The sequence below is a fragment of the Pleurodeles waltl genome, chromosome 1_1, assembly GCF_031143425.1.
Source record: "Pleurodeles waltl isolate 20211129_DDA chromosome 1_1, aPleWal1.hap1.20221129, whole genome shotgun sequence".
Lineage (NCBI taxonomy): Eukaryota > Metazoa > Chordata > Amphibia > Caudata > Salamandridae > Pleurodeles > Pleurodeles waltl.
In genome coordinates, this window is record NC_090436.1 from 428,586,475 (window position 1) to 428,607,865 (window position 21,391).

At 46.7% G+C, this 21,391-nt stretch overlaps 1 protein-coding gene across 1 annotated transcript in view; it reads right to left on the bottom strand.

Moving 5' to 3' along the window:
* FCHO2 (FCH and mu domain containing endocytic adaptor 2) overlaps window positions 1-21,391 on the bottom strand; it is a 724,395-nt gene that overhangs the window by 382,801 nt on the left and 320,203 nt on the right. The window lies entirely within an intron of this gene.

Consider the following 21,391-nt stretch of genomic DNA (forward strand, 5'->3'; position numbering starts at 1 on the left):
CGCTGGAGTCTGCTTCAGGTGATGCCCTTCAGGCTCCATGTCGGAGTCAGTGATGACAATGGGGATGCCACATGGCCTCATAGAACTCTTTAATTTTGGCAGGGGATGCTCCGTCTTCCAGAGATTCAGGGAAGTGTGGAGCCAGCCCAGGCCCAGATTCCACAGAACGAGGCCTAGAATGACAATACTCTGTCATCATGTCAGCTGACGGACGGGGAGAAGTCGAAGAGCGCATTGACCTCATACGTTTCTTCGTATGCCTCGACTTCCCTGATTGCCCTGGGGACTTCAAATGGGGGCGGGGTGACTTCAGACTCTGCGACAGGTGCTGGGACCTTCCTCTCAACCGAGACCGCAACCTGATAGGAGTCATGTGACGGGCCGCCATCAGCTTTAGGGACCACTCCCTCAAAGCCTTTGGATGCATGGCCCCACACTCTGAGCACGACTTTGGGTCGCGGTAGTGATCCAAACAACACAAACACATGAGGTGTGGATCTATCACAGACATCGCCCGATGACAAGGCCTGCAGGGCTTGAAGTTTGTCCTCCTAGAAGACACACCTCGACACACAAGGAGAAATCCTCAAAAAAAGTGTGACAAAAGTCGAAAAAAGAGCAGTCAAAAAATGAATGATGGGTAGCTCTCCGGATCAGCGCTGGCTTGTGAGGAAAGAAAAGAGCTGATGTTGGGCACCTGGGTGGTGGCTATATAGGAACCGCAATGTCATTTCTATAGCAGAAGCCACCATTGACAGACGCGGAGGAGATCAACACCACCTACTGGCGCGCATGGGGTACTGTTAACAAAAATCTTCTTGATCCAGTCTGACACCTGGGGAGAATTCAAAGACAAGGAATCTACAGCTAGAAGTCTCTATCAGATGAATTAATAAAACTGAATTGAGCTACTTATTGTCGTATTTCTATTGGGCGCGTGTCTGTGTGCTGACTTAAGAGAGGGAGAGCCTAAATAAAAGAGAGCGCTATATTTAATTGAAAAGTGTTCTTCCGGCAGGTTTGTTTGTCTTTGAACACCAGCAATGCCACCGAGTATAGCTCAGGAGGAAATGGGGTCACCTGTCCGTTTATCTAAGCAGAGCCACACCCACAACTCAAAGGGCTGAGTCTATTTAACCAGGTGTGTCCCAGAAAAATACAGGTAAGCAAAGAACTGGCACTGCCTTTGTATCTGCAGTATACACTGTTACATTGACTTAATTCCATTGGGCACTCCCCAACCCCTACAGTTGTAACACCTGATCTAGACTGTCTTTTTTCTGCCCTGCATCTCATGCAACCATTATTCAATCACGGTTCTTGAATTAATCCCTATTTACCATCCAGTCACTGCTATTTCTCCACACCAACCTTGCTGCTGTCAGTGCCTCTCTTGAAAAAAATCCTCCCTACCACTTAACACACTTCCCATAGTTCAGATGGATATTAAATACAAGCTTAAGACCACCAGTCCATCCTATTTTCCAGTTCTGAATTATCAAACACAGTTAACTTTCAAATCTACAATTCTTATCTTCCTGAACTGTTTCACTTTTTTTTTCTTTTGGATTTATAGCATTCAAGTTTCAAAACTGCCATCATTCTGCCATGACTAAAGAAACCTACTATAAATCCCTCAGTGCCTATTAGTCCTCTTTTAACTCTTGAATGTCTCATGTTCACACAAAAGACTCAATATCTCCTCTTACACAGTCTAGTTACTCATCTTCATTACAGAAAGATGGTTCATCACCTCCGCACACCACAACTACCTATCCTTTATTCAAACTCTACTTGATCTGCCTGTTATCTTCAGTACTGCCAGGCACCCATAACTACCTATAACACATGACATCAGTCAAAGCACCAAACTGGTGGTTCTTCTACCTCTCCAATCCACCGTTAGCTTACTGGGGCTCTTCTCATTCTCTGCCATCTCTTCTACCTGTTGTTGAGCACCTAATCTCATTTTGAAGTTGCCCCTCCTGTCTTTGGTATCAGAGCACTCAGATTTCTCATTACCATTGTTTTCTTCTCACCTACACCTTATATAGGCTGTCTAATAACACCCACAACTAGGCAACTGTATGTTTACAAACTCATCTCTGAAAAGTATCTCAAATAATTTACTGACCTTGCAGCAACTTGCACCGTATTCTACTAGAATCCTTTGCATATTATTTAACTATATCATGTATTGTGAAACATTCATCTGTGTTGCTTTCAAGGCAGCAACATACCCAGTGTTGAACATGTTCAAGATAAAAAGAAGTTATTTACTTTCTGTAACACTATTTCTAGTGTATTCTATAATTACCTGCAGATTTCTCACATCTTGAATAATCACCCAGAAGCCAGACTGGTCCGGACAACTTTTTTCCATAGCTTGCCCCTGCCAACAGGAGGCAGCTGCTCCGTGTGACACCAGATGTGACATCCCTGTTGCGTTTCAGACTCCATATAGCATCCAACTGCCATGCAGATGTCAGTTTTTCATCTGTTTTTACTGTGCCAACGAGGTAGTGCAACCAGATTTACACTGGATAAGCTATACAGTGCAACAATACAATATTGGGAGTCCTATTTCTGGCCCATAACCATCCATCAAAGAGGAGGTGGGAAGGATTGGTGAGGAATCCGCAAGTATATAGTGTACCCATGAGAAGGAATATGTTGCTCACCTTTTAAGCATCTGTTTGTAGCAAGTAATGCTATAGATTCATGTGCTCTTCATACTCCTGCAATCTAGTGTTAGGCTTGGACATTTCCAACTTGTTTTTCTTCTAACATTCGAGTCACAAGGCATAGTGACTCTTCCCTTAGTAGCTGATGTGCATAGGACACTGTCTCCATTATTAGACTGTTTTACACATAGCAGGTGAGCATAAAGATGGAGCGTTGGAATGGAAAGTGTTCTAACCATGCAAGAAGGTAAATACAGAGAGTTTAAGTAAAAGGAATTACATCTGCAACAACCAAAGGCTTCCAGGGAGGTGGATGCGCGCATGTGAGTCTACAGCACTATATGCTGCAAACAGATGTTTACAAGGTAAGTGATATTCTGACTGTATCATGTGTGGCTGTAGATACACATGCCTTGCATAGACTATAAAGCATTAATCCCCTAAGCAGAGGATAACTCTTGCTTGTTGGTGTGCTAAGACATCCACACAATAAGGTTTGGTAAATGGGCATGTGGAGTGGACCATGTGGCTGTCTTACAAATGTCAGTTATGGACTTGTTTCCAAGTAAAGCTGTAATGGCTCCTTTTTTTCGAGTGGAATGAAGCCTGGGCAGAGCAGGCAAATTCTGCCTAGCTGTAATGGAGCAGGTTTAGATACATTTGACAATCCACCTAGCTGTGCCCACCTTTGAAAGAGCAGTTTCTTAGTGTGGCTTGGCAAAAGCAACAAAAAGTTGCTGAGTTTTGCAAAAGGGCTTGGTCCATCGATTTAACACTTGAGGGCATGCTTAATAACAAGGGTGTGAAGGGCTCTCTCTGCTACAAAGTCTGGTTGTGGGCAGAAGACCGAGAGCTCATTGATTTAATTGAGATGGATTGGGTATACCACCTTAAGAAAAAAGTTAGGGTTGGTTTTAAGGGAAATGCTGTTGTTAATAGCCCGAAAGAAAGTCTCTTCCGAGGTCACAGCCTGCAATTTTCTAACATGCCTTAAAGATGTGATAGAGACAAGGAAAGCAACCTTACAGGAAAAGAACTGAAATGAGAACAGATGTAGAGGTTCAAAAGAAGGGCCCATAAGTCTGGTAAGGACAACATTAAGGTACCAGACAGGGGAGACGTGTACCCCGGGTGGGGCAACCCTAATGGGTTGCCATGAAAGCCTCGATGACAGGGATTCTGAATTAAGAACAGTGTTCCCTGCTGTGCATGTAGGCTGCAACAGCATCTAAACGAAGGCATAGAGAAATATGGGCGAGGCCTGCTTTCTGTAGATGAAGGAGGTAGCAGACGATATATTGAACTGCAAGTTTAAGCGGGTCTATGTGCTTAGGAATGCACTAGTGGACAAACCTCTTTCACTTTGCAGTGTAGCGGGTTTGCTTGCTTCTTTGAGGACAGACATGCAACTCTTGAAGGAGGTTAAGATAGCTGAAATCCAGGACTGCAGGAGCCTGATCACTAAATTGAGTTGCTTGGGTTTGGGGTGCCCAATTGTGCTGTGGTTGTGTGAGGCAAGATCCAGCCTGCTGGGGAGCTCCTTGTGGAGAACCACTGGCATCTCTACAAAGGTCAAAAACCATAGTTTTCTGGTCCACGTGGGTTCAGCCAGGATGAGAACAAGGCATTTTTGCTGACGCTTCTGGACTGCATAGGGAAGCAGAGGAAAAGGAGAAAAAAAGCAAAGATCCCTGACCAATTCATCTATAAAGCATTGCCCATGGACTGTGGGAACCTGAAGGCAAAGCTCTGGCATTTTATATCTTGGGTGGTGGTGAAGAGGTCGATCTTGGGAACCTCCTCCACCCCCCCCCACCCCCAAACAGTGGAAGTATAGAAGTTGGACTTGGGTGGAGTTCTCATTTGTGGACTTCTTGACACATCCTGCTGAGGTGATCTGCAAAATCGCTGTCCACCCCCAGAAGGTATTTCGCCAGCAGGTGTATCCGGTGGTGAAGCGTCCCTTGCCAAATGCTTTTTGTTAACACCGACAACTGCAGTAAGTGTGTGTCGCCTTGCTTTAGGAGATAATACATGGTGGTCATATTGGCTTTTTTTATCAAGACTACTTTGAGCTGAACCTGGTCCACGAAACCTTTGATAGCTGAATGGCCAGGGGTTCAAGGTAATTGATTTGAAGTCCCCATTATTGCAGCGACCACATGCCCTGAACAGTCAGTTGCTGAAGATGCGCTCTCCACACTGAAAGTGATGTGTCTGTGGTGATGGTTACCAGTGGAACAGGGGCTATAAATGACAGGACCTGCAACAGATTGGTATTTCCCACCACTGCAGAGACCGATGGTTACTGCCCTTATCAATACTAGATTACTAGATACTCCCTGTGGCCCTCTGCATGTGATCATTATGTTGACAGGCATTGTTGGAGCAGACACGTGAAACCTGGCGTGGGTGGGAAAATATGGCCATGCATGAGACCATCATTCCAAGAAGGCGCATCATTTTTCTCACTGTAACTGCTGAATAAGCTCAAAAAGAGGCAGTATCTGTTGTGAGTGCTTGCACTCTTGCCTGACTGGGGTAAGCTTGGCTGATGACTGTATTGGGTATAACTCACAGAAAGGGTTGATTCTGAAGTGGCTAACAGTGTGGATGGAGGTAATTTATAGTGAAGCCCAAACTATGGAGGAGGGACATAGTGGTCTGGGTGTGAACAAAACTCTGCTGTGTGCTTGCACTCCTGATCAGTCAATCATTTTAGAAAGGGGATAAATGAATGCCGCTGCTTCTGAGATGGGCAACTACCATGGTGAGGCATTTTGTGAATCCTCCGGGGGCAATGGTGACCTCGAATGGCAACACTTTGAAAGGACCCCTGGGGAGTGGATGACTGAAGGGCACCCATCACTTTGGCTGCATCTGTGTTCTTTGTTCGTTTCAAGCACCTGATCTACCTACAGTCTGAAGAGGTGTTCACTGTCGAACTGCAGATCCAGCAGGTGCTGTTGTGCTTCTGGTTCAAACCCAGAGACGCAAAACCAGGCAGGAGGCAGGATGCTAGTATTAACTCCCCTGACCGCAGTGTCAGCTGCATCGAGAGAGCAGCGGATGGTGGCATTGTGATGGCCTTCCCTTCTGTAATCAGCTGTTGTCTACGCTGCCTCTACTGCTTAAAGAGGTGTTGGAGGAGTTCCTCCATCTCATCCCAATGTGCTCTGTCGTACAGAGAAAGCATGTCAACTGAGTTAGCAATCCGTCAGCGTGTGGGTAATTACACTGTCACCCTCTTGCCTGCTGCTTCAATCTTATTACTCTCCTTGTCAGGGGGTGAAGTGCCCCTAGTACCTTGGGCAATGACATGTTTCCATGGCTACGAATGTAAGGCAGATCACTGGGTGAGGGTTAGTATTTTCTTTTGAGCATAAGTGGGACGCACCAAGCCTTCACCTGCTCTCTGAAGGCCTTGGGCGCTGTGTTGAGCACCCCTTTTCAGTATGGGAAGGAACTGTAGGGTGTTTTGATCAGGAAATCATTATCTTCCTGGATGACATACATATCTACTTTATAAAAGTAGTTGCCCTTTGCATAACCTTCTAGTACGAGGTACTGTCATAAGTGGAGATGGTTTGCCTGGGTGCTTTCCAGGGTCTGTATCACCCAAGGGATCAACATCGTAGAAGTCCCACATGCGGACCCTGGGTTCAGGATCACAGCGGGCATCGTAGGGTTCCACTGGATACCACATGCTACTCTTCTCAGAGTGTGGAGACCCCGCTCATGAAGCTGGAGGAGGCGACAAGTATGTGGATTCATAAAATGTTTGCTCCTCAAAGGACAACTTCCTTTTCCTTGACAGAGTCTGCTGTGGCTACACTTGCAGCTTAGTGGAGCATTGGCTGCTTTTGATGAGAGTTGGAGAATAGGCTGGCCTGAATTTTTGGAGCCAGCCAACGAAGGAGCTTTCAGCATCAATGTCTTCGACATTGAAACCTTTGGAGGCGATGGGGACTTTGATGTCTATGTGGACTTCGCTGCCAGTGCCAAGGTCAGCTTTGATGCCGTTTTTGCTGTCACCTTCGATCCTGGAGTTGAAGAGGTGTGAGGAAGGTCACATCTTATGCAGGGCCTTTGTGACAAGAGAAAGGAGTGGTGTCGACTCCTGCTTCCACTGGTGCCGATCATGGTCTGAAGGAGGTGGTGAACCAACAGGCTGTTGCTGAATATCTGGGCTTGACGCCGACTGAGGTGGTGCTCTGCCTGTGCACAGGGTTGCTGTGCGGCAGAGGGTTGTGATTGGGTGGTGACCATAGTCACAGATTAAGTCTTTGGAGGTTGTTGAAACTCAGGATCTTGATGCTGCTCCCCTTTGGATTCGGAAGACGAGCTTGCTTCCGAACTGGACTGCACCAGCTGGACATCTACCTCCACCTCAACGTCCCATTCCCTCAAGATGTCAGGGCTGTCATCCCATTCTCGCCTCTGAACTCTGATTGGACCACCTCTGCTCGCATCAGTCTCGAAGCATCTTCTTCAGCTGGAAGCGGAGGCAGGCCTACCAAGTGGTTTTATCGTATTTAGAGGCCAAGATTGCAGATGTGATGGTGGTCATTCCAAGGGAACTTGGAATGACAGTGGGAGCTGTACTGGAAGGGAGTCTTTTCCATCATGACCTGACATTCTTGTGAGGAGGCACTGGAGACAAGGGGCAAAAGGCCCTGGTGGAAGGTGTCAAAGTGAGTATGGCTGTCGAAGTTGCTCGAACAACAATGAAGCCAGATCACATGTCTGTTAAGATTGTTCCATACCAACAGGAGTCAAGGAGTGACGGCAGTAAGCGCTATTAATTGAAAACAAAGAGCACGATCAGTACACCTTCAAAACCAATGGCGGAAAAAAACAATCTAACAATGGAGCTGATGGAAAGAGTCACTATTCCTCATGACTCAAAACACTTCTTCAAAGGAAAACAAGCTGCAAACGTCCGAGTCCAATACTAGATAGCAAGAGTAAGCAGAGGATGTGAATCTACAGCCACACATGCTACGAACATATTGTTACTGAAGGTAAGTACGTTTTTCTTCTGACAGATACTTCCACCTGCGGATTGCCTACCTTTGGAATAGATTCCCAAACAATGTCCACCTATGCAACTGAGTGCTTTAGAGGATGGTTATACCAAGTTGTCCTGCAGCGCAGATCGGATGAGACGCCCATCCCTCCTGACCACCGAATCCAGATTGTAGTGCTTAGCAAAGGTGTGAAGGGATGACAGTGTGGCTGCTCTGCAGATGTCCCCTACAGGAATCTCCCCCCCCCGCCCCCCCCCCCCCAGTTAAGACAGATGTGGAGAGTTTGGCTCTCATAGAATGATCCCTACTGCCCTACAGTGGATATTTATGGGCCATAGTATAATAGATTTTGAAAAATAAAATGATCCATCTTGGCAATGTTCTTTGAGAAACTGTTTTCTCTTTCCTATTGCCTATGTACCCTAAAAAAAACTGGTCATCCTCACAGACATTCTTTGTGCGGTCAATGTAAATAATGACTGCTCCTTCAGGGTGAAGCCTATGCAACCTCTGCTCCTCATTTGAAGACTGCGTTGGGGGTAGAAAGATGGCAGTGTAATTGATTGACCCAGATGGAAAGGGGTCACTACCTGCAGGAGCAACGCAGCTGTGTTTTTAAGGACTCACCAGTCAGGGTAGAAGGTAGTAAATGGAAGACTGATGGACAATGCCTGCAATCACTGACATGCTTAGCAGAAAAGATAGCAGCAAGAAAAACTGTCTTAATATGAAAAACATAATCAACAATTGTGAAGAGGGTCGAAAAAGTTAAAACCAGATTTAAATCCCACTGTGGCATAACAAAAGGAGAAGGGGGAAACAAACTGGTCAGGCCGTTCAAGAACTACAAAATAGAGGAGTTGAAAAGAGACAGCTAATATAGTAGGCATAAAAAAGGCAGACAATGCTGCCAGACACCTCATTACCATACTCACAGCACAGTCTTCTTGTGCTACGAAAGTGCGAACCTGTGAAAGACAGGTGTTCCAGGTGTTGGGTGTTCCAGGGGTCAATCTGGTGATCTACACACCTAGCTACTAACCTGCGCCTTCAAGTGGCATTGAAAGATTTAGTGGAAGGACATCCACTACATCATCAAGCTGCTGAAATGCAAACAGGTGCCCTGCTCAATCTCCATGCATAGAAGTGTAGGTTCTGCAGACTGGGAAAGGAGGTACAAAATGAGGAGAAGATGAAGAGGGAGGCACAGGTGGAGGTGCAGGAGATCTACATACCACATCCATCTCAGCCAATACAGGGCATACTTGGATGACTTGGGTAATGCACTGAAGGTTCTTCCTCTAAACACAAGGAATCTAAGGAATGTGAAGAAACATGTAGTGAAGAAGAAAATTCCACATCAACCAAAACACATCTTCTAGCACTCCTTGCATCAGATTCTGAAGCATACAGAATTTGGGGTCATGTGAATTGGAACATGTGGTAAAGCGATCCACTCGGGGCATGCCCCATAAGTCAAAGATGCTTTTCACGACCTACAGATTGAGATGCCACTCGTGGATGGCAAGTTAATGTTGGCTTAGGTTGTCAGCTCTGGTATTCAGTGAACCCACTAGGTGATCCGCCAACAGCCACATTCTATGGCTGGGCACCCATGATCAGATCACTAAGGCTTATTGGCAGAGAATCTGGGACTCTACTCCCCTTTGTTTGTTGATACACCAAGTTGCAGTTGTATAGTCTTCTAGATCTTGAATGACCAACCCTGAAGAGAAGGGAGAAAAGCCTTGAGTACCAGGTCAATTGCCCTCAGTTCAAGCAGATTTATATGAAGACACTGCTCTTGTGGAGACTAAAGGCATCTGATCTACAGTTCCTCCTGTTGAGCAAACCATCCTAGCATGAAGGAATCAGCTACAATAGTGGCCATGGCCGGGGGAACTTGAAAGGACATTGCTCTGGAAAGATTCTACTCCACACCCACCAAGCAAGCTATGCTGAGTGCCACGGGAAACCACAATGGATTCTGTGAGGTTGCCCCTGTGTTGGGACCACGGCCTGCAAAGGCACCAGTGAAGCGCCCAAATGCATCAGCAGACATATGTGACCAAAAAAAATGCAAGACGCTAGCAGGCTTAGCAGGCGAACAACACAAAGGACTGGAATCTAGGCCCAAACTTAAAACCAGTGAAGCAGTGTATGAATGTCTTGTACCCAAGTTGTGCAGCAGGAATGATTTCAATAGCAGATGTGACTGCACCATATGCTGAGCCCTGGCCTTATGAAGCCAGTTGTTTATGTAGGGGGAAAAAAAGGAATACCTGATCTCTTCAGATGGGCTGCTACAATTGACATCACCTCTGTGAAGAGTTGTAGTGTTGATGTCAGACCAGAGGGAAGGACCAAAATTTGGTCATGAGTCAAGCCCACTCTAGGACTCATAAACTCTAACTGGGACTTCAGGATTTGTATATGACATGCACGTCTTGCAAGTCGAGATCCAAGATCGAGCATCAATAGATACTGCACAAGCCAAAGCATTTTTAACATGTCATTGTAGGGAAAGACGTTCAAGACCTTGAGGTCCATGATCGGACTAAGAACACAGCCCTTCTTTGGAACAAGAAAGGTTCGGGAATAGCATCCTTGACAAATCCCCTGCTCTGGCACCAACTCTATGGCTCCTTTCTGAGACTGCCACTTCTTGCTGCAGGAGGAGGAATTTCCTGGGAAAAGTCTGACTAGGAAAGGCATACTTATCTGAGGAGGAGACTGCTGGAGGGTACGGTATACCCTTTTCCCACAATTTGTAAGACCCACTGGTCCGAAGTTATGGCCTTCCATGTCTGTCAGAATTAGGAAACCTGACCTCCCACCGGTCTCAAATGAAGCAATAAGGGAGAACTAAAGCTGCTTACCTGCAGGGGCTGGGAGGAGGGAGGAAGGAGTAACTGTATGGTTGGCTGGCCGTCCTCTACCTTTTCTACGGCCTCTCTCCCGGCGTAGGATGGGGTTCTGCATATATTGTTGTGGAAGGTTATCTTGTGGTTGTTAGAAATTGAGTCTTCTATCAAAGCCACAAGACCTCAGAATCACTTGAAGTCTTTTTTGTGTCTGCAGACCAAGGAAACAGGCCATGGAAGAACTAATTTAAAAAATTTCCAAGGCCAAATGAGAATTATCTTCTCTGATGTCCAGACCTCCCCTTTGAAGGCACCAATAGTTTGGTGCCTTTAAAAGGGAGGACTGGGCATCAGAGGAAAGTCCAAAGATTCTCAGACAAGTGTGTCTGTTAACAGTGATGGATGCCCCCAAAAACCTAGCAACCAAATCAGCTGTATCCAGTCCTCACTGGATTACTTGTCCAGATGTTGCCTGGCCATCTCAATTAAGGCCTTGCAGGTGAACCTGGCGTTCTTGGGCATGATTAGGCATGAGAGTGCCTGCCATAACGCATAGCATCTCCGGAGCTGTCAGAGTCAAGGTCCTCACACAAAAAACACAAAAAGAAAAGGAGGCACAGCAGCAAGCATAAACGAGGTAGGTTACAGAGACCACCCTCTAACTACTTCTTGGAGCTGGAGGTACGCAAGGATCCCCTGCCTCAGGCTATGGCAACATTGGAACCTGGCTCTGTCGCTGCTGCCCTTGGCTCCAGCTCCTCAACTATACCTGGATTTTCCAGGTCCTATCCAACACCATACCTCAACAACATGTTAGGAGTCTTCCGGCATGCTATAATCCTCATTGGACTTCTGATGTTGTCATTTGGATTCCCCTCTCCCTGTCACCCCCCATTCCCCCCAAATAGGCTCTCAGCCCCCTTTCTACCACTATTGATGGCACCAGTGATGCCACCTTTGATTCCAGCCACGTCCCACAATTACCTTCTCTTCCTGTTGTGCCTTTGGCGCAGATACTGGTTCCAAAGCTGCCCATTACTGCCTTCACAACCCCTGGCACTGTTCATAGGTCCAGAAGGAAGGCACAACATCTCCTGGAGGCAAAGGAAGCTCAAAAGCATCCCCTATTGTATGACATATGTGGTATGGACTCAAATCAGGATGATCCTAACGAGTCCTTGCAGTGGTTGAAGTGATACTGACTCCTCCTCAGGACTAGTATTTTTGGACCGAGTAGGGCAGGGCCTCTCCCATCTGGTGTGTCTCATACCATTCAATGATATATAAAAGGCTGCAGACTTTCTAGAGCCATTTCGTCCATTCAATTAGGTTTTTCTAGACACTGTACTAGTCACACAAACATAGCCATTCTAAGCCCCTGTTAATATGTCAATCGCTAGGAAGTACACACCGGACCTGGGTGACCTTTTATTTTTGTTGTAGCACCCTTCCCTTGAAAGCCTTTATATTCAGGCCTCATCCTCATCTTGTTTGTCCCCCAACACTTTACCTTCTGCCCCTAGAGGACTGGGAATCAAAAAAATAAATGAAGGCATGGACCAAGAAAATCTTTGTGTCCAGAAACCTAACACTCAAGTCCCTGAATGGTTAGTGCCTACTATGAAACTGTAGGCACATGGGGCCTATATCTACACGTGCCTCTACTGTGCTTGACCCTGCCCATAAAGAGCTTTGCCTCCTGCTTTTCTATGGCCTCATGGTGTATACCCCAACACTACTCGCAGGGCTTCAAGTCATGATCAGAACCCAAGCACCACAGATACACGGCATGGGGGAAGTAATTGAGATTTACTCCTCACAAGCCTGACAGGGTTTAAATACTGACCACTTAGGTGGGGACATAGTTGCATTGGAGTTGTTATTTACATTTCTTTTATAAGAAAACTAACATTCTGGAACAGTGTTGAAAGACATGGAAAAAAGGGAACTGACATTGGAACGATTGTGGGGGCATTACATGGCACAGGCAATGGCACAGGAATGCAACCTCTGGCCTTGCTGAGAGCTGGTACCCTCTACTGCTGGTGGACAGCTATGGAGAACAGTTTTCTGGACAAATCTGGCACCTAGGGATTATTCAAGAGATGAAGGATCTGCAAGTAGAAGTATCCTATCAAATGTACCCTTTTCCCACCTCCTTGTGGTTAACGATTGGTCTGCTAACGATTTCAACTGTATGTTGTGAATATCTCCTGAACAGTTTATTCCAATATGCTTTTTCATCCAAAAAGAAGGCATCATACACTGCTTATCTTTTAGAGACAGTGTGCTCTTTCAACATGCCTCTCCAACACACATTCCAACTACACCCCCATCAGAAATCTATGATCTGACACTCAAAACCTATTTACCAATGTCCAAGATGCACAATATCCAGATTCTCATCTTTCAGCCTCCTGGTCCCGCAACACAACACCTCACTCTTTGATGGCCTGCCAGCAATTTCCAACTGATAATGCCAGAACTAAGTGGGGTATAAATCAAATTTTGATTGAACTTCAACAAATGTTTGTGGTCTTCTTACCGCGACTAGTTATTATATGAATCTCATATCCTTAATATAAAAACCTGGTCACATCAGTCCAGACCTTCGTTTTTAGGGTCGAGCCTGCGTTGCATGCGCTCGTGCATGAGTATCGCAGCGAGTCGCTTTTGTTACTAGAAAAGGGCTCGGAGCCCTGTCGACGTCACGTCAGTGTGTTTCATTGGTTCGTGGGCTTGCTTAGTAAAATCTGCTTGCTTTCCTTAGTGGAAGGCATGCACACGTCATGCCTTTTCCGGTGGTTAGCCCTCCTTGAGCGCAGCGAGCAAGTACAGAAAACATGCGAGGCTCGCTGTTTTCTGTCGGATCGTGGACTACTTTTTCTCTATTTTCCTAACGCGATTTCGCTTGGCAGAAGTCGAGCGCTTTACACAGTTAATTTCACTTTTTCGGTTACGTTCATAAAAGCACTTTTGCCGATAGATGAAAAGTCGGGATAGGAGTTTACAATGCGTACAGCTCTAACATGAGCAAACGCGAGACCCGTTGCATTGCAAATGCTTGTTTACATTGCCATTGCTACGCAACAGGATCCCTGTATGGTTTATGGTGTTCACTTTATTGTGCATGCACTACCAAAGGTAAGTCACTGCAAGTAAAATGGGATTGGAAGTAGCCGATTTCTGATTGTCTCTTGTGTAAAGTGCCAGTATCTCCCCTACTTTGCCCAAGAGAGCTCCACCGATCTCAGGGTTTCTAAAGTGCTATGCATCATGTATTTCACTTGTGTGACTTGGAACGCCAACAAGTATGTTTCTAAGCATGGTAGGTGCAATCCTCTAATCTCTTTTGCTGTATTTCTTCCTTCTCAAATGAAAGACTTGAGTAGTTCGGTCACCTCACTAATCATTATTCGGGAGAATTTGGAGTGATAGCATTGCAAATGATCAGTCTGGTGGAAAGTCTATCTGACTGCAGATTCTGATGAATCGGCAGTTAGATAAAGTATCCACAAGAAAGATGGTTACTGAAGGTAAGCAACTTGTTCGCCTGATGGATACATCTAACCAAAGCTTCCTCAGCTAATGAATAGATACTATAGCAGTACCTCCCAAGGTGGTGGATCTGTGAACTGTGAAAATACCCTGTACCACTAGGCGTTGCTTCCAATGCTGAAATGTGGAAACAGTCATTAGTATGTGCTGGTAAGGATATGAAAGTATGCTTCTTTAAGGTAAATGGAACACATCCAAACATGGCCTTTTACTGCAAAAAAGGAAACATTTGATAAAATACCGACTTCCTGGACATCTTCTTGTTGACACATTTTTGCCATCCTAACAGCTAAACAGGATAGGCGTCTTACCGTAGGCACAAGGAAGTAGTAGGATTATATCACTGTAGACGGGTCCCGGAGGGCCCGTCTTACTCACCTCGCATCCGCCATCTTTCGGCCGGGTTTTCGGAAACGGCGCGGCGTTCCCCTGGCAACGGGGAGACGCCGCGTCGACATAGCATCGACGACTTCCGGCTTCGGGCACTAAAAGGGGAGGCGGACCCGGAACAAGAGAGAGCAGCGGAACGCAAAGAGAGAGAAGAGCGGAGAGCGACGAGAGTACGGGCTGAGGTGGAGACGAACGGAGAAGAAATCCCGACCGGAGAGGGAGGAAACCCCGACGAGCGCGAGCTGGGAACGGAAGGAGCTCCGGAGAAACGAGAGAGCTGCCACGACCCAGGAGGGTCGTGGCTTGACAAGGTACGGTCCCTTCTAGGGACGGGAGGGCCACGGGGAAAGTCGGTAAAGGGGAAAGGCACCAGGGAAGTAGGAGGAGGGACGGGGAGGGTGAACAAGGACCAAGGGGAGGGGCGAGAAGGGAAGTAGGCACAGTTTGGAACCCCACAACCCTGAAAGAGCCCAACCCCGATCACCCCTTCACGAACTTACCCGCATGTTGCCTAAAATCCTCACGAGCACCGTACCCCACCCAGGACCCCAGAAATACTCACCGCTTCTTTATTTGTTTCTTTTATTTTGGTGACTGGGATCCGAGAGGAAGACGTCCATCCTCCAGAAGACCAAAAGGCGACGTGGGAACCAGGGAAAGCCTAGGAGAAACAAAGGACCCTAAGGGAACCCGGAACCCCAGAGACTCAAACCCTTAACGCTATCGTTAAAGAAATAACCTGTGACTAAACAGAGAATAAATTAAAACAGTAAAATACTCCATTGCTTTGACTCTGATTGATCCGCTCGTAACACAGCCCATCACAGTGGTGTCAGAAGTGGGATTACTTCCCGGGTGGGCTTACGAGCGTTTCATCATGAGTGAGACCCCGTCCCTAGAGGACATAATTAAGCAACTTGCAGAAGGACAGAGACATCTGCAGTTGGTGTGGGAAGCACACCAACGAGAAGCCAAGGAGGATCGGGAGGCCTTACAGTCGGCTTTAAAAAGTCAGGCTACAATAATAGCCAATAATCAGTTAGTACATGAGACTGCATTACAAAAGCTAACCACTACAATCGCGGCCAGTAAGGTACACCCAAACGTACCCAGTTCGGTCCTCCAAAAATACCAGTAAGGAGAAGACCCAGATTCATTTTTCACGAATTTTGAGAGGGTAGCCTCATCTGCTCAATGGCCAGAGGACCGCTGGGGGCAGTATGTGGCCCCCTTGCTTACGGGATTTCTACAGTCTGCCTACCAATCCGCCAATCCTGATGGTACGACCTCCTATCAGGAGATAAAAAAAAGTATCCTGGGGAGGGTTGGGCATGATACAGAATATTACCGTTTACGATTCAGAAAAATAAAATGGAGTGCGAACGAGGACCCTCGCTCCTTCTATTTTAAGGTGAAAGACCTAGCTCAAAAGTGGTTGGGACCCATAGGGACAACTCGGGAGGATGTCATTAAGACAATTACCTTAGAACAGTATTTGGATTCACTACCTCTTAATACTAAGAACTGGATCCGACAACATCCAAACATGAACACTGAGGTGGCTATTGATTTGGCTTGTGCTTTCCATCGTTCCACAGAAAGTAAACCCGTAACCCCAAGGCCTTTCCAAAAAAAACCCATTCCTCCCCTAAAACTAACTCCCAGGTATGTTCCTGAGGAAACACGGTTCCCCACACCCGTAGAACACCACCCTATGCAGTCCCCGCAATGTTTCCACTGTGGTGAATGGGGCCATATTGCAAGGATATGTCCCAGGAAATCCGAAGGACCAGAGCCTATGGAAGTCGGAGTCACCCGGCGTAGAGTTCTGTGTACAGGAAAAGGGAATGAGAAATTTAGATACCTGGTCACCATAAATGGACAGGTCATTTCGGCTCTAATTGACTCAGGATGTGGACAATCGGTCATCAGGAAGGATATAATCCCTTTGGGTTCTTCGGTCACCCATCGCTGGGTGTCCATATGTTGTATACATGGAGACAAAGGAACTTATCCCCTCACCACGGTCAAGATAGAATGGGGCCCCTTTCGGGATATACTTACGATAGGGGTTATGGAGCAATTAATCGAGGACTGTATCATCGGGACCGATTATAGTCGGTTCTATGACCTATTGGACCAAGTTCGTAGGCCCGCTGGGACTCCCGAGTGGTGGACCGAAGCCCCTTTTTCTAATGTCCCCCTAGAAGTACCTCCATACCGAAAGAAACTCACGCGAAACGAGAAAAGACGGGGGAAAAGACAATATCAGGAAAACCGAAAGACTAAGGAGGTCCCTAAATTAATAGCAGAGATTAGTAGCAGGCCCGTCTCCTTTCCAAGGAGCCAGAGAGAGGACCCTACCCTTGTCCATGCTTGGAATTCGGCCAGAACAGAGATAACTAATGAGGTGGGTCCCTATTTTCTTATAAAAAAACACCTCCTATACCGGATAACTAGAACGGGAAAAGGGGAAACCAAGCAACAATTAGTTGTTCCAGGCCCATTTAGAGATCACGTACTGTTTTTAGCTCACAATCAACCGGGGGGAGGTCATTTTGGTCGAGAGAAAACGGAAGAATACCTGATGAGGAAATTTTATTGGCCAGGAATATATGCTCAGATACGCAGATACTGTTCCCAATGTGCTAGATGCCAATTAACTGAGCCAGGAATGCCCAGGAAAGCGCCATTATACCCCTTACCCATTATTGATATCCCTTTTAAACGGGTGGGCATGGACTTGGTGGGACCCCTCCTTCCCTCTTCTAAAGGTCATACCTACATATTAGTCATAGTGGACTATGCAACTAGATACCCAGAAGCCATACCCCTCGCCAGCATGACTACCAAAACAATAGCCCAAGCCATGATAACGGTATTTTCCCGCATAGGTTTCCCCCAGGAAATACTGACCGATCAAGGCACGCCCTTTATGTCAAAACTCATGAAGCAGATATGCCAGTTGTTAGGGATTACCCAGCTAAGAACCTCGGTCTATCACCCCCAGACAGATGGACTGGTAGAACGATATAATCGCACAATAAAGACACTGTTGAGAAAAACAGTAGATGAATCCGGTCGCAACTGGGATCAGAAACTTCCTTTGGTTCTATATGCGATACGGACTCACGAACAGTCCTCTACGGGGCATAGCCCCTTTGAATTGGTTTTCGGAAGGCAACCTCGCAGCCTTCTGGATATGGCTGCAGAGACATGGGAGGAAGAACAAGAGGAAGGGAAACCCTTGATGGATTATGTTCATCAACTCAGAGGGCAGTTGCAAACCCTCTGGGAAGACGTTCATAGTCACCTAGTCACGGCTCAAAAACAGCAAAAGTCCTACTATGATAAGGGAAGCAAAGTTCGTTCTTTCCTCCCTAATGAACAGGTCCTTATTATGCGACCTACATCTGACCATAAACTGATCGCCAAATGGCAAGGACCCTTTAGGGTTATTAGACCAGTCTCCCCTGTCACTTATCTATTAGAGATAAGCACCCACCCAAAGAAAACACAAATCTACCACATAAATCTGTTAAAACAATGGAAATCGGTAGAAGAGACTACCGACCAAACGGGTATTGGGTGTCTGGTCTCCTATCCCCAAGAACAGGAACTAGAGTTATACCCTGTAAGAAAAATCCCTCCGGAAGAAAACCCCAATATTAATAGAGAGCTAACTGACACTAAGAAAACCCAACTAGACACCCTAATCAAGCAACATCCCCAATTTTTCTCCAAAACACCGGGAAGAACCCCATTAACATACCATCACATTAACACCCCCCCGGGACAAGTAATTAGTCTTCGTCCATATCGCATTCCCGAAGCCCGGAAGCCTATCATCGAAGCCGAAATTGAAGCAATGTTAGCCTTAGGGGTCATTGAACCCTCTAATAGTCCTTGGAATTCCCCCGTAGTGCTGGTTCCTAAACCAGACGGATCGATAAGATTCTGCGTTGATTTTCGTAAACTTAATGAGATTTCCCTTTTTGACACATACCCCATTCCCAGGGTGGATGACATCCTAGAGAAATTAGGAAAGGCTCGTTATTTATCCACCCTGGACTTAACCAAAGGTTATTGGCAGATACCCCTCCACCCCGAGGCCAAGGAAAAGACAGCCTTTTCATCCCCTTCCGGCCTTTACCAATTTACGGTTTTACCTTTTGGTCTTCACGGCGCTCCCGCGACTTTCCAGCGTCTGATGGATCGAATCTTAAAACCATTCCAAAATTTCTCAGCTGCCTACCTAGATGACATAGTCATTTTTTGCGAAACTGGCAAGAACACTTAGCCCACCTAGATGCAATCTTTTCCGCCTTAACGGAAGCCGGTTTAACTGCCAACCCTAAGAAGTGTTTACTGGGAAACACTGAAATCTCCTATTTAGGGTACCGTATAGGAAATGGCACCCTACAACCGCAACAAAACAAGGTTGAGGCTATATTGCAAACGTCTGAACCTAAAACAAAGAAAGACCTACGGTCGTTCCTGGGTTTAGTAGGATACTACCGCCGGTTTATCCCCAATTATTCCACCATAGCTGCCCCTCTGACAGACCTACTGACCAAACTAAACCCTACTAGATTAGCTCCGTTTACAGACTTCCAACAGAATAGCTTTGATCTCTTGAAGCAGTCTCTTGTCACGGACCCAATACTAAAATGCCCAGATTTCTCAAACACTTTCCACCTATATACGGATGCATCAGACGTAGGTCTCGGAGCCGTGCTTACACAGCCCGATAAGGAAGGTTTTGACCACCCAGTGGTTTTTCTAAGTAGGAAATTATTTCCACGAGAGACCCATTACCCAACGATTGAAAAAGAATGTCTTGCCATTAAATGGGCCATAGACTCCTTACAGTATTATCTCTTAGGGAGGTCCTTCGTTTTGTTCACTGACCATGCCCCTCTCACCTGGCTTGCCGCTCACAAAGACTCTAACTCCAGAATCTTGAGATGGTTCTTAGAACTACAACCCTTTACGTTCCAGGTTCGACATATCCCTGGTTCCTTACAAGGTCCCGCCGACTACCTCTCCAGGTTCCCTCCGTCATCGGACCTCGAACAGCCCCGATCTAGGGTAGGGGATTGTAGACGGGTCCCGGAGGGCCCGTCTTACTCACCTCGCATCCGCCATCTTTCGGCCGGGTTTTCGGAAACGGCGCGGCGTTCCCCTGGCAACGGGGAGACGCCGCGTCGACATAGCATCGACGACTTCCGGCTTCGGGCACTAAAAGGGGAGGCGGACCCGGAACAAGAGAGAGCAGCGGAACGCAAAGAGAGAGAAGAGCGGAGAGCGACGAGAGTACGGGCTGAGGTGGAGACGAACGGAGAAGAAATCCCGACCGGAGAGGGAGGAAACCCCGACGAGCGCGAGCTGGGAACGGAAGGAGCTCCGGAGAAACGAGAGAGCCGCCACGACCCAGGAGGGTCGTGGCTTGACAAGGTACGGTCCCTTCTAGGGACGGGAGGGCCACGGGGAAAGTCGGTAAAGGGGAAAGGCACCAGGGAAGTAGGAGGAGGGACGGGGAGGGTGAACAAGGACCAAGGGGAGGGGCGAGAAGGGAAGTAGGCACAGTTTGGAACCCCACAACCCTGAAAGAGCCCAACCCCGATCACCCCTTCACGAACTTACCCGCATGTTGCCTAAAATCCTCACGAGCACCGTACCCCACCCAGGACCCCAGAAATACTCACCGCTTCTTTATTTGTTTCTTTTATTTTGGTGACTGGGATCCGAGAGGAAGACGTCCATCCTCCAGAAGACCAAAAGGCGACGTGGGAACCAGGGAAAGCCTAGGAGAAACAAAGGACCCTAAGGGAACCCGGAACCCCAGAGACTCAAACCCTTAACGCTATCGTTAAAGAAATAACCTGTGACTAAACAGAGAATAAATTAAAACAGTAAAATACTCCATTGCTTTGACTCTGATTGATCCGCTCGTAACACAGCCCATCACAATCACCTTGTATCTTTGCTCTTTTGGAAAAGACTTGAGGATTTCTGTTTCAGGAACATGTGTCCCTGTCTCCACAAGCTTGTCTAGATTCCTTCATTCTTACCCTTTGTCCACACTGAATGCACTATCCTCTACACTTTGAGATATATTTCTCCTTCTCATGTCCTGCCATACATCTGTTACATAAGAGAAGTCCTTCTTTTGAGGAATGTGAGACTAGGGAAACATTTTAGGACTCAGGCTTGTCAATGGTTACTGGTATCAGATTGTCACAATCAGAACCTGTTCTACCCCTTGTTTCCTGGGGCTTTACGGCTGAGCTCAAAACTGAGCACTAAATACACCCCTTGAGCATCTGACCTTCAGGGTAGCTAACTTCAAGCTGTCCAAAGGTAACTCACTGAGGTGGTGTAAACTTAGAGACTCAGAACTCAGGCTATCTAACACCAACCATATATATTAATGTCCAGCCAGTGTTATTGCTTACAAAAGGAAAGTACTTTACTTTTGCACAATCAATCAATGAATCAGTTTTTATAAAGCACAACTACTCACCCGTGAGGGTCTCAAGGCACACAACACAATACTGGTCATAAATATCAAAAGGGCACTCTACAGATCACATAGGTATCTTGAAATGAGTTTCAGTTCAGTCCAGTTGGGGGAACATCCTCTGCTGTGACTGAAGCAGCTGTGCAAATTGACTCATGGCCCTTGTGTATGAATGCCAAAGGGAAGTTTTCCTGTGCCCCCCCCCCACACTCTACACTTACCATTATCTGCCTATATATTTGACCCTGGAGTCAGGTGGGGGCAGGCTCAATAAAATGTGTGTTCCCCTTCCTTCCAGAATCACAAGTACACAGTACCTCAATGTGTCCTAGTTGTTCTTCG